General features: G+C 40.8%; 1 long non-coding RNA gene across 4 annotated transcripts in view; it reads right to left on the bottom strand.

Annotated features, from left to right (window-relative positions):
- LOC140064212 (uncharacterized) overlaps positions 1–25,577 on the bottom strand; it is a 92,719-nt gene that overhangs the window by 34,528 nt on the left and 32,614 nt on the right. Inside the window, exon 1 of one of the 4 annotated variants that reach the window (XR_011847724.1) lies at positions 21,452–21,539. The exons of 2 other annotated variants lie outside the window; for them this stretch is intronic. This is a non-coding gene — a long non-coding RNA (uncharacterized lncRNA). Of the gene's footprint in view, positions 1–16,716; positions 16,816–21,451; positions 21,540–25,577 lie in introns of those variants that run through there. One more of the 4 variants, XR_011847725.1, reaches the window with a different exon arrangement.

Genomic DNA, 25,577 nt, shown 5'->3' with positions numbered 1-25,577 from the left:
CTATTCATATAAGCTTTGATTAACATGGAAGATTTCATAAAGCATGGGATTTTTTTAGAACATCTATCAATATGGACTTTCCATGCAATTTCAACATCTGCTATTTGTCAAGAAGGTGCACCTAGACTGGTGAATTAATACACAAATCATCCTATAGCACAAACTTAAGGGCTCAGTCCCCTCTCTTCTGGGACCCCCCAAAAATGAAACATGTGAACTCCCATCATAGACTGGTGAATGCTGTCCAGTTTAGCTTGGCACTAAGGTGTTGATTTTGCCCTTTATTGGGATGGGCGTTCCAAGAAATGCTCTCCTCTGCTTCCTGTTTCCCATCTTTATAAGGGGTTGCTATCCTCTTCCCTCCCTCTTTGGACTGTGGCACTGAAGCAGTCCCTCCCTCCCTCCCTACAATTTGTGGTTCGTTTTTACTGTTACTGTTTTTCTTCTTTATAGTCCTCAATTCATAGCAGACGATGAAAATGGAGAAATAATGGAATGCTGCTTTGCTCATCTGACCGACTTGTCATCTGGGAGTCCAGATGGGCACAGTGCAGTTTGGATTTTTTACTTCCAAATGTTCAGAATTTGAGATATCTCAAGTTTTAATAATGTTTTATATATATTAATATATAGGCGGTCCCCAACTTAAGGACACCCAACTTACAGATGACCCCTTGTTACAGACAGACCTGTCTGCCCACTGTGACCTCTGGTGAAGCTCTCTGGATGATCTATTTTAGTCCCAGGCTGCAATGATAAGTTGTAAAGTGTGTGTAATAAAACTTTATTGATAATCCTTGTTTCCATGAGAGCACAAAATTTTGAAAATCGAATTGTCACAGGAAAAAAACAAGATTTTGTCTGGAGTTACAATTATTAACCCCTTCACCCCTTCGCGCTTATGCCGGCTCGGCTCTGGATCAGAGCCGAACCGGCATCGGGAAACACGGGGTGCCGGCTGTAACTAATAGCCGGCACCCCAGTGTAACACCCGCGATCGGAGTTGTCTCCGATCGCGGGTGCTTAACCCGTTAAATGCCGCGGTCAGCGCGACCGCGGCATCTAACATGCATCTGGGGGATCTTTCCCCCACGAACGGCCCCCCCCGAACCGTTTTCGGGGGGCGCCGATCGTTGCTATAGCAACTCTGGGGTCCGATCTGGACCCCAGAGTTACTTGCAAGAATTGCCGGTAAGATGGCGTCTGTGACGTCATCTTACTGGCACAGTGCCAGCCTATGCAAGTGTATAGGCTGACACTGATAATACTCTGCAATACATCAGTATTGCAGAATATTATCATGAAGAAGCAATCAGATGATTGCTTGTTCATGTCCCATGGTATAAAAGTGAAAAAGTTAAAAAAAAAGTTATTCAATAAAAAAATAAAGTCATAAATCACTAAAAATGCCCCAAACCCCCAAAACATATAAAGAGATATATAACTCAAAAAAAAGTCTAAATCATAACACAAACCCCACATATATAGTATCACCGCGTCCGTAACAACCCGTAGAATAAAAGTAAATCATTATTGAACCCCCACGATAAACGCCGTAAAAAAAACTGTTATAAACCCTCCAAAAATTATGATTTTTACCTTTTCAATCCCACAAAAAATGCTTTAAAATGCGATCAAAAAACCATATGTACTCAGACATGATACTGGTGCAAAGTACAACATGTCCCGCAAAAAACAAGCCATCAACCAGCTCCGTAGCCAAAAAAGTAACAATGTTATGCCACTTGGAAGACGGCAATACATAAATGATAGATTTTTCCCCACATTAGGGTTTTGTTTGACAAATTTAGTAAAACGTAAGAAAATATATTCGTGTCTGGTATCCCCGTAATCGTATCGACCCATAGAATAAAGATAACATGATTATTAGTCTATACGGTGAACACCAAAAAAAAAAAAAGTAAAAAATCCAGTACAGAATTGATGCTTTTCTACTCCTGCCCTCAAAAAAAGTTCCTAAATTTTCAACAATAGGTGATACCAACCCCAAAATGGTAACAATGGAAAAAGCATCTCGTCCCGCAAAAAAAATGCCGTCACATGGCCCCATTAACGTAAAAGCGAAAATTTTATAGCCTTCAAAAGGGGCCAATGAGGAAACTAAAATCCTGGCAGCTGCAGCGCCCTCCGTCCCTTCTGCACCTCGCTGTGCCCCCATAAAACAAGTCACAGCCACATGTGGGGGGTCTTTGTACTCAGGAGAAATTGCAGAACAAATTGTATGGTGGGATTTCTCTTTTTATATTTTGGAAATGTGTAAATTTTAGTGCTAAATGAACGTATAAGGGAACAATATGACCATTCTAAATTTCACCTCCATTTTGATTCAATTACTATGAAGATCTCAAGGGGTTAACAATCTTCGTAAAAGCTGTTTCTGATAGCTTGAGGGGTGCAGATTTGAAAATGGGTAGATTATATAAGGGGTTTTGATGCTAAATATGTAAAATTTCATTCAAAACTGTATTTATCCCCAAAATAGTCAATTCTGAAAATCCGGAAAAGCGATATTCTATTTGTAAGCCGCGTGACGTCAAAATAAATTATCCAGACATTTCAGAAATTATGAAAATGTAAAGTAGACAAATGGGAAATGTTATTCAGCAACTTATTTAGGTGGTAAATCTATCTGCCTGAAAACGCAATGATTTAGAATTTCGAAAATGGCAAATTTTTCAAAAAATTTATCATATTTTCTTTTTTTTGTAAATAAACGCAAAACTTATCAGCCAAAATTTACCACTAAAATGAAGTACAACATGTGGGGAAAAAAACAATCTCAGAATCGTTTTGATAAGTAACAGTGTTCAAAAGTTATAACCACATAAAGCTAAGCAAGTCAGAATCCAAAAAAATCGGGCTGAGCCTTAAAGGGGCATTCCCATCTGGGCATTTACATTTAATTAAATTCATTTGCCATATGTAAACATTTCTTCAATTGGATGTTATTTAAAAAAATGTTCCTGTGTGAAGATAATTTCTCATAAATGTAGTTATTCTGTCCCTTAGAAACGAGATGGCTTCCTCGGATACGACCACGTCATACTCTGGCTGCAGTGGCCAGACTTGCGCTATAGAGTCCTGCCGGACCACCAGGATTCAGCGATCATTATCACAGGGTGGCTGTAGGACATGTAGTAACTCCTGGACATTTTATATACAATAACCTTTTGTGTCTTTGTGCACTCAATCTATCAGACGTGGCCGTATCCGAGGAAGCCATCTTGTTTCTGAGGGACAACATGGCTACATTTATGAGAAATTATCTTCACACAGGAACATTTTTTTTAATAACATCCAATTGAAGAAATGTTTATATATGACAGATTAATGAAACTGAATGTAAGTGCCCAGATGAGAATACCCCTTTAAGCTACAAAATGGCTGCGTCCTTAAGGGGTTAAACATACCAGTTCCGACTTACATACAAATTCAATTTAAGTACAAACCCAAAGAACCTCTCTTGTACGTAATACCAGAACCGCCTGAAATGTGATATTAAAGCTGTGAAAGTATTTTCCACCACCCAAGTGCCTCAGTGTTTATTATTTTTTATGGGTATTGTAAGGTTAATACTGTGCATGTGGGTTAACCAAGATAGTGCCTTGTGAGGGTTAAAGGGGTCATGGTTGTATGCATTTCACCAGTCGTAAGTATTCTCACTAGGATAAAACATCTCTCTTAGGCTACCCACCTGACAGCACATGGATCTTTAGGCACTCGGTGGGTTTCAACTATCTCCATGCAGCATTAAAGCTTTTAAAGAGAGAACACCTTCGCCAAGCAGCAAGAAATCAGGCTTGTGAATTGAGAGGCACATAAAGGGACAGCATAGTCCCTTAGCAGGCTATGAGCACATTATTATGGATTCACGAAACATAGATCTAGAATTCCCTATTGGTTTGAACTCAAAGGTCACCACATGTTTAAGCCTTATGACCTGTACTTGCACTAAAATATGTAATAAATGTTTCCATTAAATGCATTTTGTATGTACGGCTAGTCATTGTGAAGCGTAACAATGGGTTAATCCCGCTTTTGAAATCCCCATCTCTGTAGATTCTCTGTGCACAGCATTCCTGTAAAGATGTGACCTCCTCTGCTTAGTCGCCTCGGCACGTCCCCAGCTATAGATAAATCTATTCTGTGCACTTGGTGTGAATATCATTCATCAGATGCTGTCACATTGTGGCTTATATCTTCCGAGACGTTGATCATTAGTTTAGAATCTGCAGTCAGGATCTTAGCACTAATAAGCTACAAACACCTCTAGATGGCGCCACTTTTGTCTCAAATCCATAATATATCGACAATACGTCAACACGACAGAACATCTATTCTTTTTTTATACCATATATGTTTTACAGTTTCTTTTTCTTAAAGTCATTAAATGTGGATGCTACAAGAGGTTAATTAATAAAAGAGCCATAAAGATCAGATTTCATGAGATTCAGCAATTTGACTTCACCTAACTGTTTTACTTTTAAATCTATACAGTTTCCTAATGACAAAAATCCACATCTAGGTGGTTTGAGGCTGCGCCCACACTGTCGCCAATGTTTGACTAAAAGGCGAGCACTGCAACAAAAAGATGGGAACCACAATGCAAGAGCCTTACTTACAGGGCTTACTGTATTTTTTGTCAATGAGCAGGGTAAAATTAAAATTTATTGATGCACAAAGCCAATGATGTTTGTGCCAAAAATGAGGAAGAAAATCTAAAATTTCTATAGAACTTTGCTATTAGAGCACAAATGCAGGATTTTACAGCCTTTGCTGATTCTTCAGTACAAGAATAGTGTGGGTTGGTCGAAATTCGGGTTAGTTAAGTTCATCCTAACATCATTGTCCCTGAATATTAAACCCATTGAAGTTAATGGGGACTCAAGTTTCAACCCCCTCAAAATTGCTGTTAAATAGAGGTAGTATGGGCAAGAGGGCAGAAAATAGGGGTTATAACAAAATGGGCTAGGTAAAATACTTAAAGTGAATCTGTCAGCAAAAATTGACCGAACTACCAGTATGTCATCAAGCAGATAAACACATTCTAGGGCATATCTATTTCATGGCCCAGCTCGGTGGCATCATCCAGAAAATCAACTTTGAAGTGAGAAGTAATTTGGTTATAAAGTCAAGGAGGCGGAGAGTTTAACACTGAAGTCAAGTATTTCTCAAGAAACTGTAATTGATGCTCCTGCATCCAGACACACCAGATCTCCTTCATGCTGAGGTGAGGAGGGCTTGACTTCAATGCTGAGCTTATCTGCCTCCATGACTGTATAAAACCAATTTACATCAAACTTCTAAGTTGATTTTCTGAATTTGAACATGCAAAGATGCGAACAGGGACTACCAATGATAAGCAAAACAAGTTTATTGAAAAATCAATGAGATACACATAGAAAGTACAGGACAAGCAGAATAAAACACTTAAAAGTACACCCACACAGTGTACAAGGCTACTAAGGGCTAAGGATCAGTCAATTGCATACAATGGTGATAATCACAAAATGTGGCCAAGACAAATATCAGATAAGTACATGCCTACAACTGTGACAACATGATACAATACCCAAAATACACTCAGTGGCCACTTTATTAGGTACACGCTAGTAACGGGTTGGACCCCATTTTGCCTTCAGAACTGCCTGAATTCTTCGTGGCATAGATTCAACAAGGTGCTGGCAGCCATCCTCAGAGATTTTGGTCCATATTGACATGATGGCATCACACAGTTGCCGCAGATTTGTCGGCTGCACATCCATGATGCGAATCTCCCGTTCCACCACATCCCAAAGATGCTCTACTGGATTGAGATCTGGTGACTGTGGAGGCCATTTGAGTACAGTGAACTCATTGTCATGTTCAAGAAACCAGTCTGAGATGATTCCAGCTTTATGACATGGCACATTATCCTGCTGAAAGTAGCCATCAGATGTTGGGTACATTGTGGTCATAAAGGGATGGACATGGTCAGCAACAATACTCAGGTAGGCTGTGGCGTTGCAACGATGCTCAATTGGTACCAAGGGGCCCAAAGAGTGCCAAAAAAATATTCCCCACATCATGACACCACCACCACCAGCCTGAACCGTTGATAAAAGGCAGGATGGATCCATGCTTTCATGTTGTTGATGCCAAATTCTGACCCTACCATCCAAATGTCGCAGCAGAAATTGAGACTCATCAGACCAGGCAACGTTTTTTCAATCTTCTACTGTCCAATTTCGATGAGCTTGTGCAAATTGTAGCCTCAGTTTTCTGTTCTTAGCTGAAAGGAGTGGCACCCGGTGTGGTCTTCTGCTGCTGTAGCCCATCTGCCTCAAAGTTTGACATACTGTGCATTCAGAGATGCTCTTCTACCTACCTTGGTTGTAACTGGTGGCGATTTGAGTCACTGTTGCATTTCTATCAGCTCGAACCAGTCTGTCCATTCTCCTCTGACCTCTGGCATCAACAAGGCATTTCCGCCCACAGAACTGCCGCTCACTGGATGTTTTTTCTTTTTCGGACCATTCTCTGTAAACCCTAGAGATGGCTGTGCGTGAAAATCCCAGTAGATCAGCAGTTTCTGAAATACTCAGACCAGCCCTTCTGGCACCAACAACCACACCACGTTCAAAGGCACTCAAATCACCTTTCTTCCCCATACTGATGCTCGGTTTGAACTGCAGGAGATTGTCTTGACCATGTCTATATGCCTAAATGCACTGAGTTGCCACCATGTGATTGGCTGATTAGAAATTAAGTGTTAACGAGCAGTTAAACAGGTGTACCTAATAAAGTGGCCGGTGAGTGTAGGTCTATGCAACCATAGAAGCATGTGCAGAGAGAGGGAGGGAGGTGAACAGACTATATAAAATAATTTAAAAAAATGTAATTAAAATAAAATGCTGTTATAGGCACTGTGCTAGAAGACAGTATGGGTAGTGAGTGTACCCGACCAGCACTGTTTGTGGGCGAGGAGGCAGGTACAATGACAGTGAGGGACAGATGACAATTGGTCTTTTCAAAACAATGTGAAGTACTGTGTATCTATTCCCATACTGTCGTATAGAGCATTGATAGTAACTGTAGGTATATACTCGTACAGTCTTACAGTACAGTGACAAGAGCTGTTCATATGTTAGAATGAATGTGGCAGCAAATAAGGACAGGGATGTGGTGCTGGTGATGGAGCTGGAGTTGCAGGGAGGAGACGTTTTACATCTGTGCGTGCTACAACTCTCCTCTAGTGCAAGGCTCTAGTCAATTACATTGCATCCATCAGATTGTCTTCAGCCTGCTCCACCTCTTTTGAAAGTGCTTAGTCCTGCACCTCAAAAACAACAAGGACGGGGGGGATTAAGGCTGCCATGCGCCCTGAGCTGTTTGAATATTATAGAGACATAAGTCTGAAGTTAAATTCTTTCATATGAATGATGCATCCCTTCTGCCTGCTTTCAAACTGTGGAGGACCTTCAAAGGTCCTGAAATTGCTCTTGTGTACATGTGTATTGAGCGCCCAAATCTCCAGTATTATAATATATTCCTAACTAAGACGGGTAGTATACTGGAAGATTGTATGATGCAAATATAACATAAGAAGACCATATGATGTTGTAAATAGAATAGTACTCAGAATCATAGGGGCGCATTTATCTTATCTCTGTTTCTTTTGGCTTGTTTATTGTCTTTTCTCTGTCTTCTACTTTGGTAAGATCTCATTTTACGCATTTGTTACAAATGTCACTTTTTTTTCCATTTTCTAAGTTTTTTATAATAAAAGACTTATAACATAATAAAATTGCAATGTGCCAAAAATGTCTCAAAAAAGGAAGAAAAATAAAGATAAATGACCTCAGCTTATCTCTCCTCCAAACTCCTGCCAGGAAGTTAATCAGTGTATGTGTCTCTGAGCTCCGGTGCTAGGATTGCAGGGGGCGTCGCTACAGGCACAAGACACAGAAATCTCATGATCTCACACAAAAATCCAAGATGGCGGCCCGACCCTAAGTCTGAAGTTACAGGGTCGTGTCTAGGGGCAATTGAAATTGTGTACAGCAGGACTGATACAGACAGGTTGGACTTATATCTGTGAAATGCTGCATTTTTGTTAATAACAGTAAATTAGAGAATGTGTTATTTTGTTGTGCAGAGTACAAATAAGAAACTTGGAACGCTGTATAATACTATAAATGCAAAAAAGTACTGTACTTTCTGTAACGGGACACTGTATGATGTAAATAGCACAAAGACTTGCAGTGCAATGGAACAAGGTGTCACGGGTGCTTCCTGCCGACGCCACCCTGTTCCACCTTCCCTGAGCTCCTGCTGTTTTGTTCCTGACGTTGATCCTGTGATGCCTGTCTCAACCTCCTGCCTATCCCCGATCACAATTTTGCCTGTCGTCTTTGTACCTCGCCTTGGCTGCATCCGCGGACAAAGTCACACCTGTCGAACGACCTGGTGGTACCCTGCCACAGCAAGTTCAACCCACTTTGCAATGGACTCTGGTGAAAACCAGGTACCACTCAGATTCCAGTCCCAGGTGTCGGCTCAGGTCATCATCTGCGGTGGTCCAGTGGGACTCCTGAAGCCTGACACAATGGGGCACATTTACTAAGGGTCTGCATGGTGCATTTTCATCGGGTTTCTCGACTATTTCCGATTTCCGCCGCATTTAAGTGGGTTTTTTTGGCGCACGCGATCGGATTTTGGCGCAATCGCGCCGACTTGCATGTGACACAAATCGGGGGGTGTGGCCGACGAACAACCCGACGGATTCGGACTAAGCGCGGGATTTACAATCCAAATTCTGTCGCAAGACAATGCAATCATATACACCGGGAAGAAGGTGGTGAACTCCGGCGGACCTCAGCGGGGAAGCGACACATGCAGGAAAATGGACGCACGATCTTGACTTTCTTCCTTGTCGGAGAACGCACCTTGGGGATCGCAACAGGATCGGGTAAGTAAATCTGCCCCAATTTATGATGATGTGAATGGAAATTCTACTAAAACTGGTCCTTTAAGATATTACTGCATGATGCTCTCAATGCAGAACACTGTATGATGCAAATAGTACCAAGATTGGTCCTATAAGGTATTACTGTATTACGCTGTGAATGCAAATAGTACTAAGACTGGCCCTGCACTATAGAAGTCTTTGAATAGCAACATGCTGTTCTTTAGAGTGCTCTAAAAAGGGCAATTTTTTTGGAAAATACATTAATTTAGGCCAAAACTGAGTTTCATAATAAGTTTAATTATGAAACGCTCTGCAACGTTTGATGCCCAATTTCTCCAATACCCTATATGTGGTGGTAAACTGCTGTATGGGCGCACGGCCGGGCATAGAATGAAAGCAGCGCTATTCACAGTAGATTTGTATTGTCACAATGTATGGGCTATACATTTTAATTTTTTTGGTATTGCGAACATATGAGGGCTTATTATGTACGGGATGAGATACAATGTATTCATTTTGGGGTCTATAGCTTATACATGAGATTTTAATTAACTATTCAAGGGGGACACAGACAAAATCATCAATTTTTATTTCAGATTTTTAGCCCTTTTTTATACCCCCCGCTCACCGTAACGTAAAAATAATATTTTATCTCTCTGGTTCACTACGATTACGGTGATACCTCATTTATATTTTTTCCTATCTCTGCTAAATTTTACTGAGCAAAACAAATATTGGAGAAAATCGCATTTTTTTTTACTATCGACAACTTTTCAGGGCCATAACTTCTGTATTTTTCTGTTGTCAGATTTGGTTGAGGGCTTATTTTTTGTGAAAACAGTTCTTTTCAGTCATATTGTATTAGGCAACGTAACTTTTTTTGATCATTTTTAAGTAAATTTTTTGTGATGGTGTTTGATAAAAAATTGTTTATTTTTTCTTTTACATCGTTCACCAAGTGGGTTCAATTTTGATTTAGATTTATTGTACAGATTAATACGGACGCGGTGATACCATATATGTCCGATAATTTTTTCAAGCCTTTACACTGCAATACACTTGTAGCCGAAATTGGATACATTGGGGGTCATTTACTACGGGCCCGATTCACGTTTTCCCGACGTGTTACCCAAATATTTTTCCGATTTGCGACGATTTTCCATGTATTGCCCCGGGTTTTTGGCGCACGCGATCGGATTGTGGCGCATCGGCACCTGCATGCACGCAACGGAAATCGGGGCCCATGGCCGAACGATAACCCAACAGATTCGGAAAAACCGCCGCATTAAAAAAAAAAAAGTGTCGCGGGACACAAGCTTACCTTCACCAGTTATAGGATGGTGCATTCCGGCGGACCTCGGGGAACTTCAGCGCCGGAAGACCCGAATCCACCACACAGAACGCTCCGCTGGATCGCTAATGGGCCAGGTAAGTAAATCTGCCCCATTGTGATCTTTGATAGTTATGCATTGGATAATGCTTGCTATGCATTGAAACACTGGTGACCATCACCACATCTTTGTTCTTGTGGATTTTATTGTGTGTTTTTAAACTATTTTTTTGATGGCCAGTTAATAAAGTTTGTATAATTATTTCATTGAATTGAGTAGTACTGAGTATGATTTATTGATAAGAATTTCTTGGGCCCTATATACTTCGATTGGTATCTGATGTTTCTGATTGGTAATAGGAGCTGTTTACCTAGTATTGGGTTTTCTTTTTTGGTATTTACAGTGATAGTTGACTTTGTGGAACTTTGTTTCTCCCATTTCCTTACTGCACCTCTGTAGCTCTTCCACAATGATCTTGTGGTTCTTCTTAACCTCTCTCACCAAGGCTCTTTTCCCATGATTTCTTAGTTTGCTGGATGGTCAGGTCGAGGAAGAGTTGTGGTCGTCCCAAACTTATGGATGCCAATGTGCTCTTAGAAACCTTGGGTGCTGCAGAAATTCTTTTGTAACCTTGGCCAGATATATGTCTTACCACTATTCTGTCTCTGAGCTCCTTGGGCAGTTACTTAGAGCTCATGATTCTCATGTACTCTGACATGCACTGTGGGCTGTGACGTCTTATTTAGACAATTATGTGCCTTTCCTAATAAAGTCCAATCAGTTTATTTAAACACAGCTGAACTCTAATAAAGGAGTAGAACCATCTCAAGGAGGATCAGAAGGAAATGGACAGCATGTGAGTTATCACAGAACAGTATCTGAATAATTATGACCATGTGATATTTAATTTTTTTTTTACATTTTTACATTAATGAGCAAAAAAAGAAATTTTACCAATTGGCTGCAATGAAACAAAGAGTAAAAAATGTAATGGGGTCTGAATACTTTCCGTACCCACTATACACAGCCCTTCACCAAAATATAAATTAAAAAGTTAACTGCATACATCTTTAAGATACAATAAGATAAGATACAATAAAAACAGCCTCATAATCAAGTTCTATAAATATTTAGCGCAAAGACCATGCTCAATACTTACAGAAAATACAGCACTAAAACCAAGTTTGAATGTATTTACAACACCAGAACCAAGCTCAATACATAAAAACAACACCAGAACTGATATTAGAAGAAAGAAACGCAGCACCATAACCAAGATCAGTAAATAAATACAGCACCAGAGCCCAACTCAGTACATAAAAACATTTCCGGAACCCAGCTAAGTACATGAACATAGAACCAAGCTCAGTGTAAAAAATATTGAGTATTGAGTGCAAAGAGCTCATGTGTAATGCCAGCACTAATAAGTAGAAGTCTAATCAGAAAAAAACATCTTTTTTTTAATCTCCCTGGTCACAATTTCAACATCTTCCAGCACAACTGCTTTCTGAAGATTTAGCAAAGCAAAAATGTTAGGTTCCTCACTTCATCATCTTCTCTTCTATCTTCTAATCACAAACCTAATACTGTGTTGTTGTTCCCCTACAGATCACTATAAATAGAAGATCAATATAAATATAAAGCTGAGTCTATATATGTGTTTGTTTGTGTGTATGTATGTCCGCTAAAGGAATCTTTGGAATCACTGTGACTCAGGGAACATCTTAGACTATGTTTTGAGTTGAAAATTTCACCCAGCAATTTCCAAAACACACTTATTAACCTCCATACACAGCCATTGTTTGCTGGCTGATTTGGCAGTAATCAACCACAGCCCAGCTTCTATTTTGTCATAGGTCATTAATATGAGCCCTGAGCTTTGATTGGTTATTATAGGCAATAAGTATAAGAATAAATATGTTTATTTGTGAAGTAATATATACAATAATGTTGGAACAGTAAAGTGGGGTAAATGATTAGATTTCTGACATTACAGCAAAGTGTCACCCTAAAGTATTACCAAGTAATGGGTAAGGTCTTTTTAAGGTGAACGCTGTCTTAGAACTACATGATGTATAAAGATACGCTCTTTGGTATATATACAGTATAGTCCAACAGTCCCACTGTATGTGATTTCCTTCCTCCTTTTTCACAGCTTATTTATCTCTAACTGTTATCCGGGTATGACCCCTCAGTCTGTGTACCATCACTTGTAAATTGTATCTCTTGTTAAATTTACTATTATCGATTATTGATTATATTGCATATTAAAAAGATTTGTACGTTTATTTTTAATATTCATACGTAGCCTGGCTTTTTCTCCAAGTGGCCCTCTTGGAGATACAATAGGATACTTATTTGTGAAGTAATATGGATAGAGATAGGGTAAGAGAGACAGAAGGACAGAGAGAGACAGACAGAAACAAACAGTGAGAAAATGAGCGAAAAAGAAACAGAGAGACAGGCGGTCAGAGAGAGACACCTACAGAGAGACAGACAGAGATAGAGAGACAAACAGGGAAAGAAACAAACAGACACAGACAGACAGACAGAAAGAGAGAGAGAAAGAGGCAGACAGAGAGAGACAGACAGATATATAGAGAGAGAGGCAGACGGGGACAGATATAGAGATAATTACATATAAATATTTTTTGTCAACCCACTCTATTTTCTTATAGCTAAGAGCAGTTATTTTCTATCCCAGGTAATGCAGAGAGAAGAGGAAACTGTAGCGTAAGAGGTAAGTACTGAGTTTTCCTTTTAATACGATGAAGGGCCTTGTGACTAATAATGGATAATTTATTATTGAGGTTAGACTGCTACTAGACATCTTATTAGTGAGCAGAGAGGGTGCTTCTAGACATCTTATTATTGAGCGGAGGCTGCTAGGTAGACTATTGAGTGGAGATTTCTTCTGATCATTTTATTGAGTGGAGGCTGCTGCTGGAAATTTCATTAAATGTTGGCTGCTGCTGCCCTCAGTAACCAGTTCTTTCCCCATTAGTCACACTTCTGTCCCCACTAAGCAGTGCGTCCCCCACTAGCCAGTGCTTGCCCCAGGTAGCCACAGTGCTGCCCCCAACAGTCTTGGCCATAGACCTTTGACCCGGCACAGGCAGACATGTTATTACGAGGCACCTGCGCAGGCTCTGAGAGGAAGGGCATTGGCGGGACCCATTGAAATTTTAAAATTTTTTTATTTTTTTGAATAACTCTTTAAGATAAATAAAGGGATTAAAATCCAATACTAATTTTATTCTGCTTTTGTAGATGCCTAAACAATTTTATCCCCTTAATGGGGCCTGTTTGGGCCTTAAAGACCCAGTATATATTTTCTTTTCTATAGCCTTGCCATGTATGGAAAGTTTTTTTATTTTTATGCTGAGGATAAAAGTGCACATCCTCAATTAACATGTTAATTGTTTGGGGGGGGGGAGGGGTTGTAAACAAACCACACACAGTATCCTTTAGATCTCTTAATACATGTTGCACTGATGGATCTATCCATGGGAATAGGACCATGATTCTTGAAAAAAAAAAATTTGATTCCCTCTGCTACTAAAGATTCAGTCATGCAGGTGGTAGAGCTCCAGCATACAATAAAGCTACCCTGACTCCTAACTGCCACTGCCACTTGCAACCCAGACCCTTTTAAGAAGGAGGGAATGCGGGAGTTGAGAGACATGCTGGTTGTGTTTGACTTGCTGAGGAGAATTGCTGAGGGAGGGGGAATGAGGAGGTTTAGAGAGAGGCTGGCTGTGTGTAATTCACTGAAGAGAATTCCTGAGCGAAGTTGAAATGAGGGAGCTGATTTCTGTCTAACAACTTTAACATAGCCAACGTCTCTCAACTCCTCCCGTCTCAGGAATTCTCTTCAGAAAGTCATACACAGGCAGTGTCTCTCCCAATTTCCTCATTTCCCCTCCCTCAGTTGTGTCATCAGCAGTTAGCAGACAGGGTAGCTTGACTTCATGCAAGAACTTACCCATGCCTCCATGACTGGATCTTTAGAAATAGAGAGCATCAATAAAAGTCTTTTTTAGAAGGATGGTGGCTCTAATCCCATGTATAAAGACATCTTAAAAGGGAGGGGTTCACTGGTTCCCTTTTAAAGAATTGGCAACCTTGAATCAGACAACTATGAATGAGCCCTTTTTGAAAGCCATTGCCATAGATGACTGGCAGTTCCCCCAGCTACTTTATTATGATACACATTTAGCCAGTCTGTGTATATGCCATTAAGGGCATATGCCAGGGCTCCCAAGAGCTGGTTGACACTGTAGCCATTAGTACTTGTTCTAATCAATTGCTTGTTGATGACTAAGATTACTTTGAAATGGTTATTTGTCACAATAATTCAACTCAGGGACCTGTAGAGCTACAAAGGGATCAGAGGGTGAGATGTATCATAGCATAGTGTATTATAGCAGCAGTGAGAGTGCTATACATTAGTGAAGTGCTTTGAAGGCATCACTAAAAAAGATCCTGAAAGAATGTGTACTCATAGGAAATGCATTCCACTAACACTATAGCACAAGAGAAAATAGCTGTAAGGTGAAGTAGACTGTAGTGGTAAATGTTACAATTATAGGCCCTTATGAGCCAAGCAGCGGATAAGCTAGTACACATCTAAACATAGAATAGTGTAGGACAATGAACTAATCTTAATGAGACATAATACTCATACTGTAATGTTTCACTTTTACTCAGTGTGAGAAGAGTATCGATCCATTAAATGTCCATGAAAGCTTGTACAAATTTTGCTGCAGTTCCGGGAATACACCTTTAAGGAGATTATCCCCTTAGCCCTGAAAGGGCTAATTGGTGCAGTGGAGCTGGGTAGAAGGGGGAGGGGGGTGATGGTAAAAAGAAATAAAGTTAGATTCAATGGTTAACACCAGACCTTTTGGGGCTCCAAGGACCTCCTTTTCATCACTCAAATTTTGTTAAATCTGTAAATTTTTTGGTTTATAAATAAATGGCTGATGTGGCCAATAGACTTCACTCAGGTGTCTTGTGCTTATTGCCATAAGGGGAATGTGGGAAATTAATCTATAAGGAGTGTACAATCTCAAGTCATGTTGCATCTGATGAAAGTGTTACAAACAATAGGGAGAATGTAAAATTATTTGGCAGCAGGATTGTGGCATGTGATTTTCAAGGTTTTGTACTTTATGCAGTTTCGCCTGATTTGCAGAGTGTTGGTGTCAGCACCTGTCCAGCAAACGCGCAACTACAACCAGGCTTGGCGCTAGTTGTCAGACTAGGTAGGTCGTGGCGAACTCACCCTGCGACGTCCCTGCGGGCTAAGGCCCTGCCTAAAGCAGATAAACCGCCCTGATAAGAGCGAACCCACTATCAGGAACCTAACTGACGGTCCCTGAGCGACCCTACAACATGACAGGGGAAACTACTTCGTCTGGCAGCTGCTGGATGGTGGAGCGGACAGGTAACGGGAATACAGGAATAGACCAGTGTTCACATTGGCGCACAGAAAAACCAACACAGGACTGAACAGGTAACCGGAATTCAGGTATAGACCATTGTTCACACTGGTGCACAGAATACAAACACAGGACTGAGACAGGGACAAAACAACAGATATAGACAGGTCTTCAGGCAGATAATGGCAAGACAGATCTAGATACAGGTACAGGCGGGATATACTCAGGTCAGGTCAAGATCAAGATCAAGCAGATTATATGCAGGTCAGGTACAGATACAGGCAGACAAATGGAGACAGGTAAAACTGAACTAGAAACACAGGGAAGACAAGACTCAAAATAACCAGCAAGGTATGATGGGAGTAGGCAGGCATACAAGGCCGATCCCAGACATGCCCCCAGTAGCACACTGGGGAACTGTCCATCAGGCTAGTAACCCTTGCTGGACAGGACTAAAATGCAAGGAGCCGGGTGTGGCTCAGTTAATCCAAACATAAGAATTAAGCCACAGTTCACACACAAATAAACGCCATGTATTCCGCCAACTGCGGATAGAGCGACGTTCAGGCACAGATGTTACAGTTGGTATTCCGACCATCACAGCTTGTCTTTTTTTCCTTTTAATGTGATCATGTCTTTTGGTTCCCAAAAGGGTCGATACATTTACTTTGATTTTAGGCCAATTTTTGGCACTCATTTAGACCAATCAAAGGTAGGTCTATAATCTTTCACAACACTTCCTAGATTTGGAGTGTTATTTTTTTTCGCATTTGTTTTACCTGTGGAGAACTAAATAAATTAAGGTTGATCAAATCACACTGGATAATCAAACACAAAGTCAGGCAACACCTCAGTGTGCATAACCAGGAGTGAGATGTGAACCCATGTGAGATGTTTCAGAGTTATAAAAAATACAGATGTGGATGGGGGGCTGTATAAAAAAATAAACATGTAGTAAACTCCCCATTACCTTGTCCCTATTCAGGAATTTGGACTTCACTGCAGTGAGAACCCAACAGCGCCACCTCTGTGAGTAGTTCCTGCTGTCTTAGGCAGGTCAGAGGATGCCCGTGTACAATCTCGAGGAAGGCAGCAAACAGACCGACTGAAAGATATAGAACAGAGGTCAGACCAGGCAAATACAGTGACGGATGTTTAACCCCTTAAGGACGCAGGGTTTTTTCACTCATTTCTCGCTCTCCACCTTCAAAAATCCATAACTTTTTCATTTTTACGTGTACAGACCTGTGTGAGGGCTTATTTTGTGCAAAGCTGAAAAAAAAATTCCAAATGTGGAAAAATTGAAAAAAAAACCCTTGTGCGTCACCTTCTTATGGGCTCAGTTTTTTCAACTTAGACTGTGCACTCAAAATAACCCCTCAGCTTTATTCTTTGGTTCGGTGCGATCGCGGTGATACCAAATTTATATAGGTTTTATTGTGTTTTAATACATTTTCAAAAATTAAACAAATGTGTACAAAAAAGAAAAAAAAAGTTTGCCATCTTCTGTCGCTATTAACTTTTTCAGACTTTGGCTCATTTCTCAAAAAATGACACCTCACACGTGCACCAAAGTTTTCATTGCTACCAGTTTGAGGTCTGTGCGACATTTTGATCATTTTTTTATTCCATTTTTTATGTGATGTAAAAAGGTGTAAAAGTCGCATTTCGGACATTTGGGCGCCATTTCCCTCCTCGGAGGTCACCGCCGGCCGTAACCGTTTTTATATTTTGATAGATCGGGCATTTTGATACCTAATGTGTCTGTGATTTTAACTGTTTATTATGTTTTATATCAGTTCTAGGCAAAGGGGGGTGATTTGAATTTTTAATATCTTATTAATTTTTTTTTATTTTTTAAACTTTTTTTTTTTTTTCTTTTTTTTTTCCACTATTTGTTAGATCATCTAGGGTACATTAACCCTAGATGGTCAGATCGTTCCTACCATATATTGCAATACTTGGTAGGTACCCGAGGCTACCATGGCAACTGATCACCGCCCCCCGATGACGTTCTGGGGAACGACGATCGTAATAAAGATGGAGGCGCCCATGTGCCGCTGTCTTTTAAATGCCGGCGGCGGCAATGAAAGGGTTAGTAGTCGCGATTGGTGCAAGCACCGACCGCAGTTATTAGCGGTGGGGGTTTGCTGCAATATGCAACAACCCCCACCCTTGTATGAAGAGGACTCAGCCCGTGAGCCCTCTTCATACATTCCCTATACCTCTGCGCCGTAGAGCTACGGCGCAGAGCGTTAAGGGGTTAACAAAGTTTCGGCGCCACAAACGAGTCAGCCCTCTAACCTTTTTTTTTGGGTTTCCTAAAGTGGGCATGGAATTTGTTTCCCAGCAATTTTGTTGTTATTTTCAAAGACACTGATGTCATGCATAAAAAAAAAACAGATCAAGCACCGAAAATTAGAACATTCTCCTAAAGCAGCGATGGGCAACCTTTTGAGCTTGGCGTGTCAAAATTCGCCAAAAAAGTATAACTCGGGTGGTGTGTTACCTTTAGAAAAAAAGCTAATTTTGTGATATTTACTCCAAGCCATAGTTGCAAACAGGCTATATTGCAAATACAAAGAACAATATCAGTCACATATATAGTATCATAGTATATAAGGCTGGAAAAAGACGCAAGTCCATCAAGTCCAACCTCTAAGAATTAAATAAATGTTTTATCCCCATAACCCGTGATATTTTTTCTCTCCAGAAAGTCATCCAGGCCTCTCTTGAACATGTACATAGAGTCCGCCATAACAACCTCCTCCGGCAGAGAGTTCCATAGTCTCACTGCTCGTACAGTAAAGAACCTTTGTCTATGTTGATGGTAAAATCGCCTCTCCTCTAGGCGCAGAGGATGCCCCCTTGTCCTGGTCACAGGCCTAGGTATAAAAAGATCTTTGGAGAGATCCTTGTACTGTCCGTTCAGGTATTTGTACATTGTAATGAGGTCTCCCCTCAGTCCTCTTTTTTCTAAACTGAATAATCCCAAATTTTGTAATCTGTCAATATATTCTAATCCCCCCATTCCCCTAATAATCCTGGTTGCTCTCCTCTGCACCCGTTCCAGCTCTACTATATCCTTTTTATACACTGGTGCCCAAAACTGTACACAATATTCCATGTGTGGTCTGACCAGGGATTTGTATAAGGGCAAAAGTATGAGAATCTATTCCTCTCTTGATACATCCCATAATTTTATTTGCTTTAGCAGCAGCCACTTGGCTCTGGTCACTAAAATTAAGTTTACCATCCACCAATACCCCCAAGTCCTTTTCAGCTCCAGTTTTACTAAGTAATTGACCGTTTAGAACATAATTATACTTTTTGTTTCCATGGCCCAAGTGCATAACTTTACATTTATCTACATTAAACCTCATCAACCATTTCTCTGCCCACACCTCAAGCTTCCACAAATCCCTCTGTAATGCTAAACTATCGACCTCAGTATTTATTACTTTACACAGCTTAGTATCATCTTCAAATATTGAAACTTGACTGTGTAAACCCACTACAAGGTCATTAATAAAAATATTAAAAAGAAGTGGCCCCAATACTGACCCCTGTGGCACTCCACTGGTAACGTCAACCCAATCTGAGAATGTGCCATAAATGACCACCCTCTGTTTTCTATCACTAAGCCAATTACTTACCCAAATACACAGATTTTCTCCTATTCCCAGCAGTCTCATTTTATATACCAACCTTTTATGTGGCACGGTGTCAAATGCCTTTGAAAAGTCCAGATATACAACATATACAGCGTCCCCCAGATCCAGCCTTGAACTTACCTCCTCATAGAAACCAATCAGGTTATAAGGTTGTGCACAGTGAGATACTCCAGTATAGCATCTCTAACAAAGCCCTCAAATATTTTCCCCACCACAGCAGTTAGACTCACGGGTCTGTAGTTTCCAGGATTGCTATTTGATCCTTTTTTGTATATTGGTACCACATTTGCTCCATAGCCAAACCAGCTCCATAGAAAGCCATCAACCAGCTCCATAGCCAAAGAAGTAAAAATGTTGTGCCACTTGGATGACGGCAATGAACAAATGATTTTTCCCCACATTAGAGTTTTATTTGGCAAATTCAGTAAAACATAAGAAAAAATATTCAATTATGGTATTTCCGTAATCGTATTGACCTATAGAATAAAATAACATGATTTTTAGGCTTTACGGTGAACACCAAAAAAGAAAAAGTAACAAATCCAGTATAGAATTGATGCTTTTCTACTCCTGCCCTCAAAAAAAGTTCCTACATTTTCAACAATAGGAGATACAAACCCCACAATGGTAACACTGGAAAAAGCATCTCATCCCGCAAAATACATGCCGTCACATGACCCCAATAATGAAAAAGCTAAAATTTTATAGCCTACAAAAGGGGCCAATGAGGAAACTAAAATCCTGGCAGCTGCAGGGCACTCCTTCCCTTCTGGGCCTTGCTGTGCGCCCATAAAACAAGTAACGGCCACATGAGGGGGGTCTCTGCACTCAGGAGAAGTAACGGCCACATGTTGGGGGTCACTGTATTCGGGAGAAATTGCAGAACAAATTCTAAGGTGGGTTTTCTTATTTTATCTATTGGAAATGTGTAAATTTTATGCTAAATGAACGTATAACCGGCACAATTTGCCCCCCCTTCCTAAAGCAGTGCATATTAACCCCCTCTAACGCCCTTAGTCAGAGAAAGGACTGGCAGTCCTCAATTCATCAAGTGAGATCCCCCCCCCCCTCCATCAAATAACAAAAAAGCAGTGTTTTAACTAGTTTTAAGGACATTTGTGTCCTGAGAAGTGCCCCCCAAAACAGTGTACATCCCATCACAGCCCAGCCCGGTAGAGAACTCAATAAATTAACTTACATAGGCTCCAATGACACCTCGGGCTTCCGTTACTCCTTGTGTGCAGATGTTCCCACGCAGGCATAGCACAGGTCGCCGGGGCTGCTTTGTCTCTACGCTCTTACGTCAGCATGCGGCCTCCGCAGAGCAGGATGGGAGTACAGGAGCAGCGCTGTATCACCGAGCACCTGCCCGACCGGCCGACCACCTACAGACAAGTCCGCCCATGCAATTTTTCTCCGGCTGCCGCGTGTCAGCGAAAAATGACTACCCGTGTCAGTGCTGACAAGCGTGTCATAGGTTCGCCATCACTGTCCTAAAGTCTAATATTGGAAGTAGCACATTCACAATATACTACAGTACTCAAGAGGTCCTCAATACATTATACACATTATATATTTAAAAACATTTAAAATAAATAAATTTATATCAAATTGAATTTAAAATTGGAAGACTTTTTGTTGCTGTAGGTGCCAGGAGAATTCCCAGAAAATTATCCAAACATGTCAGAAAAGTAAATGGATTTATCATCACAAGGACACATCAAAAGCATAATAGATACACATTATAACATAAGGTGCGCTTCTGAGCAGCAAAAAAAGGATGACTATAGAGGTTGCAGTGTAATTAGCATTACAGATATGGTCACAAAAGAGACAAGCAATTCTTTTGCCTGCCCCTTAATCCTTGCTTATGCTTCTAATGTTAGCACAGAATGTATAGAATTATGAGACCGCTGTGAAGAGTCATCTCTTTTATGAGAAGGGTGACATGATCTGCAGCATTACTGCCCATTTTTAGTAATGGATCCATAGGGCCAAAATATAAGAAGCATTTGTGTCTGACTCACCCACCTCAGAACATTTCATCAAATGGTTCTTTTCAAGCTTACATGTTCTTTATTCTTTAGTTAATAGCCAGGATCTGGTCTCTACAGCAACTGGTTCTAGGCTGCAGTGAGTGGGCTGAAGAGCATACGAAATCCAAGGGAAAAAGGTTTTAATATCATAGTATGGAAATAGCATGGGGTGTGGCTGGAGAAAGAATGAAACACAATAGAATATAGAATAATTAAACTAGTAATATTAGGTAGGTAGATGGAGGGCACCACGGATGTAGCTAGGGTGATAAAAGATGCGGCTCATGGGCCCCAATGCATATGTATAGCACTTCCATTAGTGCCCATTCCTGTACATAACCCCCTCACATTTCGTTGTGCCAATAACAACGTTACTGAATGGTATATACAGCTACAGTCAACACAGGAGAAATCCCTACTCGTTCCATCCAGTGACTGCAGGTGACGCATCCTCAATTGTCTCCATTAGGCATCACCACATTTTATGTTCATCATTGTTGCTACAGCTTGCTTCCCTGACAGTCTTATCCTGGTGCTACCCCAATCACTCTCCCCAAATATTGTATAGGCTGTGTTCACACATTTGCATTTGAATAATACACACCAGGTGCTAGTTATCGATCACATGCGTTTCACTGGAAACGCATGTGAGATCAAACTGAAGCCCGTCTTAGTTCCACATGTGAACGCACCCAAAGAAATGTCCCCCACACAGCCACCCCCAGTAATGTCCTTACACAGCCCCCAGTAATGTGCCCCACACAGTTACCCCCAGTAATGTCCTCCACTCATCTCCCCAGTAATCTGCTCCACACAGTTACTCCCAGTAATGTTCCCCACTTAGTAACCCCCAATAATGTCCTCCACTCATCTCCCCAGTAATGTGCCCCACACAGTTACTCCCAGGAATGTGCCCCACATTGTTACCCCCAGTAATGTTCCACACAGAGCAACCCCCAGTAATGCATCCCACACTGTTACTTTCAGTAATGTGCCCCACACAGCCCCCAGTAATGCCCCCCACACAGTTCCCCCAGTAATGTGCGTTCACAGTTTCCCCCAGTAATTTGCCCACACAGTTTCTCCAGTAATGTTCCCCACACTGTTACCCCCAATAATGTGCCCCACACTGTTACCCCCAGTAAAGTTCCCACACAGTTACATCCCGTAATGTGCCCCACACAGCCCCCCAGAAATGTGCTCCACACAGCTCCCCTGTAATGTCCCCCACTCAGCCCCCCAGTAATGTCCCCCACGCAGTCCCCCAGTAATGTGCCCCAGACAGTTACCACCAGTAATTTGCCCCACACAGTTACCCCCAGTAATGGGCCCCACACAGTTACCCCCAGTAATGGGCCCCACACATTGCCCCATACAGTTACCCCCATGTTCTCCCCCTGCCCTTAGCTCCTACCTATCATGTTTTCCCCTCACCTAACTGGTGCAACTCTAAGCACTGCCTTCCCCTGCAGGTCATGTTATCATGACATCATCACAGGTCCTGTAGCCTTTAGATAGTAATATCCGCCCAGAACCTGCAGAGATAAGAGAGGGGAGGAATACCTGGGCAGCGGGACATATGTCCTGCTGAGCAGGGGAGATCCAGGGCACGGGCCAAAAGATACAGTGAAGGGGCGTCAGATCTTTTAACTTAGCGACAACCCTGGAGGGCGCCGATATCCATGTAAAAAGAGCTGTATGAAGGCTTACATAGTGAGTATAATATTTCATGCTGTGTACTGGAAAGTGGGAAAAAAATTCCAAATGCCGCGATTTTACACTTTTCACTTTGTGTACTAAATGACATGTCTTCTTCATTCTTTGGGTCTGTGCGATCATGGGGATACCAAAAAATGTTTTGTTTTTTTTTCATAAATTTACAAAAATGTACAAAAAAAATCTTGATTTTGCAATCTTCTGAGCTGTGGGTGGTGTCATTTTGTGTGACTTTTGACAGTGTTTTCAATATTTTTTATATTTTTAAAAATGTAATTTTTTACTTTGGCTGCAATTTTCCATTATGAGGTTAAACGCTAGGAATAACTGTTATTATATTTTGATAGATCAGACATTATGGGAGGCAGCAATACCTAACATGTTTACATTTTTACTGTTTATTTATATTTAAATTAGTTCTAGGGAAATGGGAGTGATTTGAATTTTTAGGTTCTTTTAATATAATTTTTTTTCAACTTTTTTATTTTTTTACTATTTTTCAGACCCTCCAGGGTACTTTAACCCTAGGTTGTCTAATTGATCCTAACATATACTGCCATACTACAGTAAGGCAGTCTATGGGGATTCTCCTCATCATTCATTACAATGTGCAAATCGCACATTGTAATGAGTAAGTTAAAACCAGACAGCCTTGGGTCTTCGTAAGACCTGAGGCTGTAATAGCAACCAATCCCTGCCCCCTGATGACCTCACAGGGGGCCGGTAATCGAATCCAAGATAGCGGCGCCTACACGCCGCCAGTATTTCATTAGCACACAAGATGTCTGATCTCATGAATGGTGGGATTTCACTAGTTCTCACTGTCCCATACAGCTCTATTTTGACATGGGGCTAAATAATGATGACATAGAAGATGCTCTGGCAAGATAGTAGTTCCAATAATTATGTAAAGACTATAGAATGAACATATCAACAATCAGAAATTAAAAACAAAATTTGTAAAGCGCTGCAGATTTTGATGGTGCTGTATAATTAACGATTATTGTTATTAGGGTAAATAATAACAATATGTTTTTGGATATGGTTTTATTTAAAGAAAAATTTACTTCCGATACATCGCATTTAAATTATTGTAGTCTTATTTTCATTGTAGAGCAGAAGAGTCTATACAGCATATACATTAAAAGACATGGCAGGAAAAGCAAACGAGGCTTTAAAAAAAGGAACTTATTCTACTCATTGAAATCAAAAGCTATTTATAAAGGCTGTAGACGCTGGTTTCCAGGAAGTGTCATACACCAACCTGACATTGTCCTTGCCAATGAAGCAGCTGTAAGATACACAAGTTACAATTGTCAAAAAGGTCAACTATTCAGGATATTATAGATTCAGATATGACGTAGGAAAGTAATGGACATAACAAGATGTCTAATTATCTGAGAATAACTTAATCAATAGCATGGACACTTCATCTTCTGTGTAAACTCTCAAAATCCATAAATAGCAGCACAAGTTTTACTTGCCACCCATCATTAAGTCCTCTTAATTGCAACATATGGCAAGGGAAAAAGACGTATAATGAGCAGTGACCGTGGATTGAGAGCAAAAATTGTTGTATACAGACATCATTAAACTATGAAACATGAAAATAAGACCTGCTCCAACACAAATTTGCCAATAAAGATGTAATATCTAAACATTTTTCTGAAGCATTAAAGTATTTTTGAATGTGAAAAATTGTTTTTATTTCCTCTACTTTTGCAAAAGTTAGTCCTATAAAAGGATTAGGAATGGTCATATGAGCAGGCTTGACTGGCCCACTGGAAGACCTGAGAATCCTCTGGTGGGCCCCAACATGTGGCTCTACAACAGGGGCTTCCATCTGTACACATAGGAGGCCCCTATTAGTGATTGTAATTGTACTTGATGCAGCTAGAAGCAGCCGCTCAAGTACTATGACTGCAGCAAACACATTCAATAACATCAGCATCTTGTAGATGCGACTTTCACGGCATGCGTCACACTTTGACCCTGGATGCGCTGCTTTGTGATGAAAGCCTGTCTGTAGAAGCAGCAAGAAGGCAGAAGACTTAGCGAAGGATGCAAAGCAGTGGTGAACCATTAGAGAGGACAGAAGTGGGGGCCCAGCATAAATAATGAAAGGGGGGAGGCAGTATGGAAAATATAAGGGAGTTGAGGGACCCGGTAACAGTACAGAACATGCGATGGAAAAAGGGGCACAGTACGAGTGTGAACAATGGACTGAATGGGACAATAGTATAGAAAAATGTATGGCTGGTGGTATTGTATATGCAAGGGGGCCAAGTTTGGAAAATACAAAGGGGGCAGTATGGGAGTATGAATAATGTAATATAGCCCCAGTATAAATAATGTAATAGTAGGAAGTTTTGAAAATGCAAGAGGGGGATACCATTGTGGAAAAT

Source organism: Engystomops pustulosus, chromosome 6 (genome assembly GCF_040894005.1).
Source record: "Engystomops pustulosus chromosome 6, aEngPut4.maternal, whole genome shotgun sequence".
Classification (NCBI taxonomy): Eukaryota; Metazoa; Chordata; class Amphibia; order Anura; family Leptodactylidae; genus Engystomops; species Engystomops pustulosus.
Note: the sequence above shows the minus strand (reverse complement) of the source record. Positions and strands in the feature narration are given on the sequence as shown.